This window comes from Paroedura picta, chromosome 6 (genome assembly GCF_049243985.1).
Source record: "Paroedura picta isolate Pp20150507F chromosome 6, Ppicta_v3.0, whole genome shotgun sequence".
Lineage (NCBI taxonomy): Eukaryota > Metazoa > Chordata > Lepidosauria > Squamata > Gekkonidae > Paroedura > Paroedura picta.
In genome coordinates, this window is record NC_135374.1 from 55,763,830 (window position 1) to 55,776,890 (window position 13,061).

The window sequence follows — 13,061 nt, forward strand, 5'->3', positions numbered from 1 at the left end:
TTGCTCCTTAGAAGAAGAACAGATTTTTGTACCCTGTTGTTTACTACCCAAAGGAGTCTCAAAGCAGTTTACAAATACCTTTTCCATTAGTCTCCCCACAATAGTCAACCTGTGAGGTATGTGGGCCTGTGAGAGGTCTGAGAGAACTGGGAATAGGCTGCAGTGACCCAGCAGGCCTTAGGTGTCTCAAAACATTTTTCAATCGTCTTCCATTCCTCTCCTTATAGCAGACTCCCCATGAGGGAGGTGGGGTAGAGAGCCTCACAGGAAAGTTGGCAACCCTAAGAGGGAGACTCTCTGTGCACAGCAGTCTTGACTTTAGTAAGGTTTTTTATACTGGTTTTTTATTTGTCAGGCCAAGGTTGAAAAAGTCATTTTAGTTCTCATGTTTCTCCAGCCATTTACTTGTTCACTATTTACAGTTTCAGGCTGTAAATGTTAACTTAGATCTCCCTGCACTTTCCAGACTCACAGGACTGATGCTGGTCTGCCTGTCTGTGCCCCAGAATACAAACAGTTGCTGGTAAGGGCTGGCCATAGCCCATAGCCCAGGAGGGACACACCTGCACCACTCCCTCCCAACTGCAGGCAAAAATGGCTCCTTTGAAGGCTGTACTCTGAGGCATTGTACGATTTTGAAGTCCTCCAAACCTCCAGGAATATTTCCTGCCCAGGGGTAGCCAACCTCCAGGTGGGGCCTGGAGAGCTCCTGAAATTACACTTCACCTGCAGAGTATAAAGATCAGCTCCCCAGGCAGAAAGGGCTACTTCGGACAGAGTTGTGGTAGAGAAGAAACATTTAAGGCCTACCGCACAGTTTGTTGTTGAATTGAAAGACTTGAGGCCTACTGCACAGGGTTGTTGTGCAGATGAAACAGGAGACAAAAGAACCAGTTTCGTCTGCATAATAACACTGTGCAGTGGCCCCAAATCTGCAGAGAGTTGCAAAGAAGAAAGACACATGGCTTGGCTGTGTCCAACCCCCGCTCAGAGCAGCATTTTAAGAGAGAAGGGGCTTTTCTGTGGCCTCCCTGTCAGCCAACTGTTTGGCAGAAGGGGAAAGTTCCCCACCCTCAAAAGGAAGGCCCTGAGACTCCCCTGTGTTGCTCTTGGAAAGGCCTCCCTCCCCTCAGTCAGGGCCTGTCAGAGGCTCCTTCGCAGCAGGCCTGAAGGGGGGAGGAGGGGGAGCACTCTGCAGCCTCCTGCCAGCTCTGTCAGGGTTCTGAGGCAATTTGCAGTTGGACATGGCAGTTAGGACAGCCTTGGGGCGAAAAGGCTGGCACAGCCTGTCCAAGCCTCCGTTCTCATCCCTCTAGGCAGCCCTACTGACCTCTCCCTGTGGTGATCAGGGGCAGACAGGCAGTGATATGTCCAGATTGTCCCTGGCCGGGCTGACTGGATGGAAATCTGGTCTGTCCTGGTCTGTGCCCAATCGGAAGGTGCTTTGCGCCTTCTGATTGGCCCCTCCGCTTGTCAGTCCGGGGCCAAAGAGCCAATCCAGGAATTTGATCCCAGACTCAGCCCACCGCAACACCCCTTACTGTTTCTTTAAGAGGGACAGATGAACTGTGAAATTGTGTTGGTAAACCTGATAAAATGCATCTGTTGGCTGTTTTTAAAGCTCATTTTTTTTTCTTTTCAGGGTAACTAGTGATGCCGTCTCCTTTGTACCACAGTAAAGACGTTTCTTCACATTAACCTTTTGCATACTTGCTTCTCTTCCTAATTAGTATGTTAAACAGAGGAGTAGAACTCTGAATCAACAATTTCATCTTCACCACATTACATGTACTGACATATAGAATACCCAGATATTGCTATCAGTATTGAGTTCCATTTGAACTCATGAAGCTACATGAAGTCCTGGATTTCAGCAATGCCATGTTTTTCACAAACAAATGGTTAGTTAGCCTTGTCAGGTAAGTGCAATTCCATTCACTTAGAAACCTACTCTGGTTTATTGAGCAGGGCTTACTCCCAGGTAGGTGCATGGTGAAAAGTAGGTATCTGCTGCTGAAAATATACAATTCTCAAGGAAAGGAAATTTCTTTAGGATTATTACCTCAGTGCTCAGGTACCTCAGGGCTCGGTCCAGTACTTTTTAACATATTTATTAATGATCTAGATGAGGGGGTGGAGGGACTATTCATCAAGCTTGCAGATGACACCAAATTGGGAGGACTGGCAAATACTCCAGAAGATAGAGACAGAGTTCAACGAGATCTGAACACAATGGAAAAATGGGCAAATGAGAACAAGATGCAATTTAATAAAGATAAATGTAAAGTTCTGCATCTGGGTCAGAAAAACGAAAAGCATGCCTACTGGATGGGGGATACGCTTCTAGGTAACACTGTGTGTGAATGAGACCTTGGGGTACTTGTGGATTGTAAATTAAACATGAGCAGGCAGTGTGATGCAGCGGTAAAAAAGGCAAATGCCATTTTGGGCTGTATCAACAGGGGCATCACATCAAAATCACAAGATGTCATAGTCCCATTGTATATGGCACTGGTCAGACCATACCTGGAGTACTGTGTGCAGTTCTGGAGGCCTCACTTCAAGAAGGACATAGATAAAATTGTATCTTTTTCTGTAAACCATCCATTTGATCACATTGAATTGATGTCCTGATATTTAGGCTGATTATATTCTTAAGCATTTTAGAAGCAAACAACAACAATAAGAATCTGCCCTAACTTAAGATTTTCTTCTGAGAACATACTTTTCAAAGGATTCCCATGAGAATATATCTCTGGAAAATCTTAGGTCATATTTGCAGATTTAAATAAGGTTTTCATTTCAGACTGAAGAAGTAGTAGTGTTGGTTCTTATAAGCCGCTCTTCTCTACCCGAAGGGCGCTCAAAGCAGCTTACAGTCCCCTTCCCTTTTCTCTCCCCACAACAGACACCCTGTGAGGTGGGTGAGGCTGAGAGAGCCCTGATATCACTGCTTGGTCAGAACAGTTTTATCAGTGCTGTGGCGAGCCCAAGGTCACCCAGCTGGCTGCATGTGGGGGAGTGCAGAATCAAATCCAGCATGCCAGATTAGAAGTCGGTGCTCCTAACCACTACACCAAACTGGCTCTCTGAGGGTTTCCTATGAGTTATTATTTCACACCAATAATGTTTAGTTATTTATATATAACATTTATAAATGTCTAAAATATATAAATTTTAAAAATAATTTTTATTTATTTATTTTATTTTGTTTGCATCCTGCCAACTCCACAAAGTGGCTTGTGGCAGATACCAATCAGTCAACAGTAAAATCCCCTAAAAACAATAAAACCAGTAATCCCAGTAAGGGGAAATGTTTGCAAAAAACTTAACTTCAAGGCTGTATTTTAAAACCAAAGAGTAGACTAGAACTGAGATTTGGTTGTCTATTTGTAAAAGATTGTTGAAAAGGTTTGGCTGTTTGCCCCCCTGTAAATTCTAAACTTTCCTGAATAATTCCTTGTAAAACTTGTTTTAGCAGAAAAGCTAAAGTTTTGAACTACATTTTGCTTTGCCCAAACAACTGAGGTTTAGCTGAATGTGAAGACGAGCTGATGCCTTTTATGCTTTGTTTTGATATGTCAGTGGGTATACTACTTATATTGTATTAGAGGTAACTAATTCCCTAATTAACTAATTACTTTTCAAACAAGCATGGGAGAAGGGAACAGAATTAGGCTGGTAAGCCTCCCCGAATCTATACATTTGTTGAAATGTAGGCATATAAAATATACGCATGTACAAGTATACATCTGGCACTCAATAGGGATGGGCCATGCCCTTGTGTAGACTGTGCATCTCACTACCCTTCTATGGCTGCCAAGGGTACACATTTAGAATATCTGAAAAGAGTTTACTATTTAGAAAACCTTGTTGAAGGAACACAGTCAGAACAAAAGAAAAATATAGAAAGGCAAATGGTTCTATTATATAGAACAGCCTTAGAGCTGGCAGAGTTCAAATGCTGCAACTGAACTTAGTTCTGATAACAGTAAGAGCAAGTTATAATTAAGTAATGGATAACTTTTGCTTCATTTGAAATGGGGTTTGCTTTCTTTCTGTACAAAGCACTGCAGCTTTAAGAAAAACAATGTCTTTCATTTCTTTATGATCAGTGATATCTTCCTCAAGGAGAACAGTGCAGGAAGTAAGGGAAACGCCTTTGGCTCAGGGCTTGTGTTTTTGTAAAGTAGTATTTGTATGTGAGAGAGGGGGAGAGAGAGAAAGAAACATATAATCTGTCAAAGGCTTCAACAGCTTGAACATCTGTGTCAGCTACACACAGCCCCTAAGGACTCCACCAACTAGCCATATGGGATTCAGTGTTAATGCTGAGATGGGCACAAGGGATTTGATTTTAGTGTTGTATTAGCCAGGAAGACGTATTTTATCAAATGGTGCCTGCTAAAAAAAAAAAAACCACTTGAAAATTCAGGCAATTGTGTCTCTGGTTTGTTTCAGAGGTCTGTAACCAAAGAATATAGTCTTCTGACATGGATAAAATCTGGTTGGATTGACCTCGACAAAGATAGTAAATATCCACAAGCCCCAATATATGTGGTTTTTATTTGAATTAAATTGCTATACTTTATAGAAGCCTTGTGTCTCACACTTCTCTAGCTTGAATGTAATTGCTGAACTCACATAAATCACTGAACAAAATGTATGGGTAATTTTTGACCACTGAACTTAATATGAAATGTGTTTAAAACACATGTTGGGTGGAGACAGCTGTCTACAGGAAGTATCAGATGCTTATAGACCCTTACTCTTTCTTCTGTAAACCACAGCAAGAATATCAAGGGAAGGGTAAAATAGTTCTTTATTTCTGAAAAGCCCCTTGTTGTAAAATATATATATTTGAACTAAAGCTATATGTATGATGTATTTCCCAGCTGTTGCTTAAGAAATGGCAGAGGCTGAAATCTCTAGAGTATTTTTTTTTTGTTGCTTTGGGAAGAGCATTTAATTAATCTCACTTTTCCCACTGAACAACAGCCCCTTCAATGGTTAACAGAACATCTGTAGCAAGAAAAGACAGATGGAACTAGATTCAAGCGCATGTCAGATGTACCCCTTTGGGCTACAGTTCCTTTAAAGGGGCTTTCAAGGCTCAGAATGGGTAGTTTCTTTCTATATTGCTCTTGGGCCATTGATTCATCTTTATAAATTCGAATGCAAAATGCTGAATGCCAAATATGCTAAGGTAAAGGTATCCCCTGTGCAAGCACCGAGTCATGTCTGACCCTTGGGGTAACGCCCTCTAGCATTTTCTTGGCAGACTCAATACGGGGTGGTTTGTCATTCCCTTCATTTGGAAGATTGGGATGTCTATCACAATGGAACAGCTGAGAATATGTGGATACTGGTCAGTCTATTATTGTAAAAGGCTGTTAGGAACTAGTCTGGAACATTTCTGTCTTCCTAACTTAAGGGAATCCATCTTGGTCAGCTGTGTCTAGTATGACCCAAGGCTGAGGACTGTTTTATCAATATCATTTCAGAGTCCTTGCCTGGGGGAAGGGCAATTATCCCTTTCGTCTGCCCCCCACTGTCCCGGGAGCCCCCTTGCTGGAGCCACTACTGAGACAGCCTGCTCCCACAGTGGCTAGGATGGGAACTGGGTGGACCCAACAGGTGGCGGCTGCCTGAATAGCAGCTTGCCTAGTCTTGGCTTGGGCTTGTGCCCCCCCCCCATTTTCTCTCAGCCTTCAGGATGGACTCAGGCAGATGGGGCGTTGCTATGCATGACTTGCTGGGCACCATCAGGCATTTTCCACTGAGGGGGGGGTTCCTCCTGCCCCATGTGGGCAGCTCAAGGAGGGGGGAGAGCTTTGCAATGGCCTGTACAATATTGCTTGGAATATCAAGGCGCTGGGACCCATCTCTCCATCGGTGGGCAGAGCATATGGCTTCCAGAGATGAAGGCCACATTGATGGGTCTTTGGCGGCTTTCTGAGTGTTAGCAGGAATGAGATGGAGTGGTGGTGTTTTGGCATGGGATGGAGCCTGTTTGGGGAGGAATTTGTTTGGGGGCATCAAACTCCACATGGTTTGGGGCTTCCTTATGAGGCAGCTGGCTGTGAGTGTGGTTGACCCAACAAGGGAAGGAAAGGAGTTCGCAGGGCCAGATGGCTTGGGGTGGGTCTAGAAAAGGTCAGGGCCTCTTTGGTACCTCAGGTGGGTATACTCCATTGGATGAGACCCAGTGGCATGGGGGGTCTGTGTTTCCAGGGGTGGAACCAGGTGGCTGCCTGGGCACCACAGCTGATCACATACGCAGGCTCCCTCTATTAGGCCGGGCCAACACTTTGATATGTTAAGAAAGCTGTGGCCTTATTTAAGCCATCCAAATATGTATGTGTCATACTTTGCCCAACATGCTCTCCGGCAAGTCAATGCTTAAATGTTTTGTTATGAGTTTCCTTGAAGAGATTTTATATAGGCAGCATACAAGTTTTCTGAATCCATAAATGTTTATCTAATGGAAACTGAGATGCTGATATATTCATTTCAGCAGCTGGTAATATGTATTGGTGAAACAAATAGACAATTTACATATTGTATCATGGACATTGAGATGTCAACTAGTATTTTTTCTAATATCTGTAAAATATATATGCCAGTGTGATGCAATTGATATGAACTTAAAATGTGAAGTCAACAAACTTTATTACTGTTAAACTAACTTGTATTTTAAGGCCTGGAAAAATGTTCTATAAAAGATTAATATATTTTGAGAAAATGGTACACTTATGCTAAGCCTTAGAAATGGCCTCATGAAATATATTTTTTGAATGATACTGGGTAATATCTAATGCTTTCAACTGTGTATAATGGGGCAACTATTTGACTGCACTGATTGGATACCAGTTACATTCATAATTTGTCGCAAAACATAGGATTCAATAAATGGTTTCCTGTTACATAAAAAGCAATGTCATGATAATGAATGATTTCTATTTTTTTTGCTCCAGCCTTTTCATGCAAATGGAATGGCAGGAAAGAAAAACAGTCGCCCAGGGGACTTTGCGTGTGCTCAGTTTTTTAGTTAAACTGGCTTCTACCATGCAAAGCAGCAATGTATACTGTTACCATGATAGTGATTGCTAACCTTTTTTGCACATTTCACCAAAAAAATGTTTTCTAGACTCCACCCTTATCCCTCTATCACCTACAGTCAGCCAGGAATCCTGACTATGATCTACTAAAACTATCCCCCTAATCACTATTTTCAGAAATCCTTGACTTTTATATTTTCTTGACTATGTGCTGGGATACTTTGATGTTTATTTTAGAATATGCAGAAGAAACATCAAGCTAGTGGAATATAACATAGGAAGCTGCTGTTTTTTTAGACTATAGGTGGCTATCCAAAATCTTAATCAAAAGTTTTAACAGCGCACTGCCAACCAAGATTCTTTAATATCAAAAACCAAATGGATCTCCTGAAAGCATGTCTTTAAACAATGAATCATGTCTACTCCCCAAGAAGCCATATCTGCCATTGGCTTACATTTCTAGCAATTCATTCTAGAAGATCAAGGCATACAATAACCTCAGCAAAAATATAAAGTATTGACTTCCCTCTACTTAGTCCACCTGGTAATTGTTGGAATATGCAAGATCTGCAGTGTGCATGATTCAAAAGCATATGAAGAATATCCAGCAAAGGAGCATGGAGGAGATGCACACATATCATAGTCCTATTAGGAACTTCCTGATATTTAGGAATTCCTGATTTTAGGCTGATCCTGCATTGAAGAGGGGTTTGGACTAGATGGCCACTATGGCCCCTTCCAACTCTATGATTCTGTATTTTTCAAATAGTCTCTGCCTAAGTCCTGATTGGCTCACTGGAGACTTCTTGCTCCTATGAGTACACTTCCTCCCTGTGTGCCTCCAGAATGGACAGAATGAGACAACAGAACAGTTAGACAGTTAGGACTCTCTCTCTAGTCTTTTTCTATACAAAGTTGTTCCTATTCTTAATAAAACTATTTTATTCTTCTAAAATTCTATGCTGTGCTCCATTGCATGTTTAAACTCTGCCTACAGTGATAATATAATCTAAAGGAAGTGGCATACTACTGCAGAAGACCTTTTGCTTGCTACATGCAAATTCTTAAAGTTTGTGAAATGTAGAGTCTGCATCCATGTCTCATCACAGATGTAAAATTCATTTTCACTCTGTCCAAGACATGCAACCTAATCATGCAACCTAATCATTTACACAGTATCACTTTAGCTGGCCAGTTTTTACTGAAAAATACTCTTTATCCTTAATATTTGCCTAGATTACTGTGATGAGAAGATACATTCAATGTATTTTATTATTTCAGCATGTCAAGCAATTTTAACCAAAAGTTTGCAGTATAATACAGCCACAAAAAAAATGGAACACATTATGCAGTGATAGTCTGAATGTATCTCTTCTGTGAATCCCCAGACTGGCAAATTTGAAATTCTCTCTGACTTTTTGTTAGCATCAGGTGTTGTATTGTGCACAATGTTTCATCCACAACGATATAGGCTAGATATCAGGAAAAAATATCAGGAAAATTTTTTCAGAGTAGTTCAGCAGTGGAATAGGCTGCCTAAGGAGATGGTGAGCTCCCCCTCACTGGCAGTCTTCAAGCAAAGGTTAGATACACACTTTTCTTGGATGCGTTAGGATCATTTGGGCTGATCCTGTGTTGAGCAGGGTGTTGGACTAGATGGCCTGTATGGCCCCTTCCAACTGTATGACTCTATGATTCTATCCACTGTAATGACCAGAACAGAGGAAATCTTGTGTAATTGTGCAATTCTTGCAGTTCACTTCCTCCTGTACATCTCATTTTCTCATCTAAACTGAAAGCTCCATCATAAAGAGAGACAGAAATGGTATTCTTCTATCCCCCAAAAATTATTATTGAAAAGTAACATATGATAAGCACAGTGGAAGTGCTTATTTTCAAAGTGCATTACTGTGTAAGACATTTATGAAAAACCATAAATGGTTTTGCAGTTTCCTGCAAGACATAACACTACCAGTTATAGGAAACATATTTGTTTCAGATACTTTCTGGCATCTTTTTAAAATGGCCTAACTTCTAGTAGCCTAGAAATGTTAAAATGTTGAAACCCCAATAATGTAAATAACTAGAGCAAACGTTATTCCGATCTTCAAAAAAGGGAGGAAGGATGACCCGGGAAACTACAGACCAGTGAGTCTGACCTCTGTTGTGGGGAAGATAATGGAGCAGATATTAAAGGGAACGATCTGCAAACATCTGGAGGACAATTTGGTGATCCAAGGAAGTCAGCATGGATTTGTCTCCAACAGGTCCTGCCAGACCAACCTAGTTTCCTTTTTTGACCAAGTAACAGGTTTGCTGGATCGGGGAAATTTGGTTGATGTCATTTACTTGGATTTTAGTAAAGCTTTTGACAAGGTTCCCCATGATGTTCTGATGGATAAGTTGAAGGACTGCAATCTGGATTTTCAGATCGTTAGGTGGATAGGGAATTGGTTAGAGAACCGCACTCAAAGAGTTGTTGTCAATGGTGTTTCATCAGACTGGAGAGAGGTGAGTAGCGGGGTACCTCAGGGTTCGGTGCTCGGCCCGGTACTTTTTAACATATTTATTAATGATCTAGATGAGGGGGTGGAGGGACTACTCATCAAGTTTGCAGATGACACCAAATTGGGAGGACTGGCAAATACTCCGGAAGATAGAGACAGAGTTCAACGAGATCTGAACACAATGGAAAAATGGGCAAATGAGAACAAGATGCAATTTAATAAAGATAAGTGTAAAGTTCTGCATCTGGGTCAGAAAAATGAAAAGCATGCCTACTGGATGGGGGATACGCTTCTAGGTAGCACTGTGTGTGAACGAGACCTTGGGGTACTTGTGGATTGTAAACTAAACATGAGCAGGCAGTGTGATGCAGCGGTAAAAAAGGCAAATGCCATTTTGGGCTGTATCAACAGAGGCATCACATCAAAATCACAAGATGTCATAGTCCCATTGTATACGGCACTGGTCAGACCACACCTGGAGTACTGTGTGCAGTTCTGGAGGCCTCACTTCAAGAAGGACATCGATAAAATTGAAAGGGTACAGAGGAGAGCGACGAAGATGATCTGGGGCCAAGGGACCAAGCCCTATGAAGATAGGTTGAGGGACTTGGGAATGTTCAGCCTGGAGAAAAGGAGGTTGAGAGGGGACATGATAGCCCTCTTTAAGTATTTGAAAGGTTGTCACTTGGAGGAGGGCAGGATGCTGTTTCTGCTGGCTGCAGAGGAAAGGACACGCAGTAATGGGTTTAAACTTCAAGTACAACGATATAGGCTAGATATCAGGAAAAAGTTTTTCTCAGTCAGAGTCGTTCAGCAGTGGAATAGGCTGCCTAAGGAGGTGGTGAGCGCCCCCTCACTGGCAGTCTTCAAGCAAAGGTTGGATACACACTTTTCTTGGATGCTTTAGGATGCTTAGGGCTAATCCTGCGTTGAGCAGGGGGTTGGACTAGATGGCCTGTATGGCCCCTTCCAACTCTATGATTCTATGATTCTATGATTCTATATTGCATTTCCAACATAAGAGATCAACTGATGGTTCATAAGGCCAAGATTGCTAAGGATTGCATGCAAAACATCATCTTTCTATATAATAAAACCTGTATTATACCCCAACATTTAACTCTCTGCTTAAAACTGGAGGTGACTGGGCCTGAGTGGAGGATAGGCAACAAATAGGAAAAAGGCAGTCTGACGAATCTGCCCAGCAAGAAGAACAGCTGGTTTTTATACCTTGCTTTTCACTATTCAAAGGAGTCTCAAAGTAGCTTACAGTCTCCTTCTCTCCCTCTCCCCACAACATACACCCTGTGAGGTAGATGGGCTTGAGAGAGCTCTGGCAGGACTGTTCTGTGAGCAACTGCTGATTAAACTGGACTGCCTTTTCCTGTTGGTGGATTATCCTTCATGCTGAGAGAGGGCTATATGGCTGTACCACTCTCCCCGGGCAACCTGTCTTTGGAGGACTGCTCAAATTTAAAATGATTTAAACTTAAAATGATTGTCTTTTGGACATTTCGCCTACAAGTGGATATGCATACATGTTACTGTGCATATGGCACCATTTAAAAAAAATCCAAGGCCAGGAACACAGGATAGGGAGGCGAATGTGAAGGTGGGACAAAGCTAGCCAGACTATCGCACATTTCCCCCTCCATACAGTCTTATCTCGGGTTGCTCACTGGTTACTCACTGATAGGATGTGCGATTTATGGTGGTAAATCCCAAGTTAAAAATGGCCAAATCATGACCTGCCTGCTGGACAGAGCCTTGGGATGCAGGCAACATCATGTGGAGGGGGCTCTAAAAGCCATCAACATTTGAAGGCTGTCCAGGAACATTTTCTTGTGCAGAAATGGTCCACATAACCAAATCCTTGATAAGTTGTTCACAGGATTCCCCTAAAACCATAATAGTTCCTTTCTTTTTTTACTCTTTAGAATAGCTGTTTTTTTTACTATTCACACTATTAAAGTTGCTTGTATATTTTGAAACATCCATATAAATAATCACTAATCTGTAGACAAAATAGTAAATTTTTGTGTTCATGGGTTCTTTCTGACTCTTCAGAAAGAAGCAACAATAATCCCTGCAAATTAATACCTTGTTCTTTGTCACACCAACAAACACATTAAAAGCAATATAATATCATTCCCCTGCACCCCCCACTCAGGTAAGTAACCTAGCTATTGTGGAAGAAAGAGCAAATTGAAAATGGGGTTGCTTTATTAGTTGGCAGAACACATCATCATCATCATCATCATCATACATAAAATCACAACCGTACAACATTATGACATGCTGGCCCTCTGACTGGCCCTTGGAGGGGGAGAGAGGGCAATCCTCCCTAGGGCCACTCAGAGAAGCTGGTGTGCCATCAGTCACCACTGTTAGGTCTCTGATGGGCTCTCACTAGGACCCCCACTGAGGACCAATCTGAAGCTTTTTCAGCCTCTGCAGGAGCCACAAGTCTTCACTGCCTCTGCCATAGCCCGCTGCCTGCCTGCCTGTCCACGGTTACCACAGGTTGACCTTCCCTGAAGCCCACTTTACAGGCGTCCTGCAAATCACCAGTAGGCCCCCTCCCCACCAGCTCTCACAGTGAGAAGATAGAAGTAGCAGCAAGAGTTGGGCAAAAGACACGGTGCTTCCTCCCACCGGTGGTGAAGAGATGGTAAACAGCCCCTTCACGGCCTTCTTGTCCTGCATTGGCCCAGGCCTACCAGAAGCTTCCATGTCAGATGCCCACCTACCTCCACACAGGGTAAGGAGCAGTGCTGACATGGCAATGAGCATGCTGCTGCCTCTCAGACCCGCACAGTCAGAGCTGCTGTGTTGGGCAAAAGGCTTCTGCATAGGCTCCTGAGCCTGCACTCATCTATGCCAGCTGCCTGCTTGCCTCCCTGAGGGGCAAGGAGTGACACTGATGCAGTCCAAAGGGATGCTGCCACCTCCAAATCCCACACAGTCACAACTGCTGCATGGGGGCAGGGAGGCTCCAGTACAGGCACCTTAGGGCTTCTGTACAGACCCACTTAGGGCTAGGGCTGCAAGAAGTCCCTGCATTGGCTGCTTGCCTGCTTCCCAAGGGCAAGGAGCAGTGCTGGGGGTCAGGGGAGATGCTGCTGCCTTCCAGCCTCACATGGTCACAGCTGCTACCTGGGGGGGGGGGGTCATCATTGACTCCCAGCTAGCATTCAGCCTTTTGAGTCAAGAGCTAGTGCCAGGAAGCCTGCTGCCATTGCCTCCCAGGCTCCTGCACTCAGAATTGGCATCAGCAGGGGAGGGATTCCTGCCACCTCCCAACCAACTAGCATAGACAGCAGTGTGGCGGGTGGCTTGTGATGCCCGCTTTAAAAGCAGACTAGGAGCTGCCAGTTGCTCCCCACAAGCACTTGCCATCAAACTATGGTGTGAGGGGTCGAAGGCACCACAATTGCTGGTGGGAGGGCTAATGCCAGCTCCCACCTTCCTTCAGCAAGAGCTAGCTGGGGGG